Raw genomic sequence first — 997 nt, forward strand, 5'->3', positions numbered from 1 at the left:
GGTTGGAACATCTTCTGGATATATGCCCAGAAGAGGTATTGCGGGATCCTCCGGTAGTACTATGTCCAATTTTCTGAGGAACTGCCAGACTGATTTACAGAGTGGTTGTACAAGCTTGCAATCCCACCAACAATGGAGGAGTGTGTACAGTGACTTGAGTGTCCAGAAAAAGATATTGGATCACCTGCCACTGGTGTAAAAGAGGGTTGTGAGTTACCATATAGGTGCTGGCAATCAAGTATAGGTTCTTTGGAAGAGTAGCCAGTGCTCTTAACCACCATGATTTCTCTCCAGTGCCCACATATATTTTTCAATACAAAGTCTCACAATTGGCCTGGGCTTGCCTCAAACCCATGTTCATATTCCCTTCATGTCTTGAATGCTCTACAGGTAGGCTCGATCATGTATGCACAGAAAATTTAGAGGCACCCTTGCACAAGGTCAAATAATCAGAGTTAGTGCCAGTAAACAAGTGTCTTGTTTCTCACTGAATTCTCACTGAAGTTCTTAAACTATCTTTCTTGTTTGCCTCATCGTAGCCTACATCTGCAACCCATTCATGGACACTAGCCCTAAGTCCCTTCCTATCTTCCCTGGACTATCTGTTTTGCACCTCCAACTTCTACTGTCCTTTCCGACCTGCTGCAAACCCACCCTCATCTAATAAGCATCCTGTTGAGATCTGGGGTTGTAGCTCAGTGGTATATGCTTGTCTCTTGCTGGTGAGGCCTCAGGGTCAATCCCTAGCACCACAAACAAACTCATACCATACTCCCTGTACTGGCTAGTTTTGTGTCAACTTGAGACAGGCTGGAGTTATCACAGAGAATGGAGTTTCATTTGGGGAAATGCCTCCATGAGATCCAGCTGTAAGGCATTTTGTCAATTAGTGATCAAGGTGGGAGGTCCCGTTGTGGGTGGTGCCATCTCTGGGCTGGTAGTCTTGGTTCTATAAGAGAGCAGGCTGAGCAAGCCAGGGGAAGCAAGCCAGTAAGAA

The sequence above is a fragment of the Mus caroli genome, unplaced genomic scaffold (genome assembly GCF_900094665.2).
Source record: "Mus caroli unplaced genomic scaffold, CAROLI_EIJ_v1.1 scaffold_19544_1, whole genome shotgun sequence".
Taxonomy (NCBI): Eukaryota; Metazoa; Chordata; class Mammalia; order Rodentia; family Muridae; genus Mus; species Mus caroli.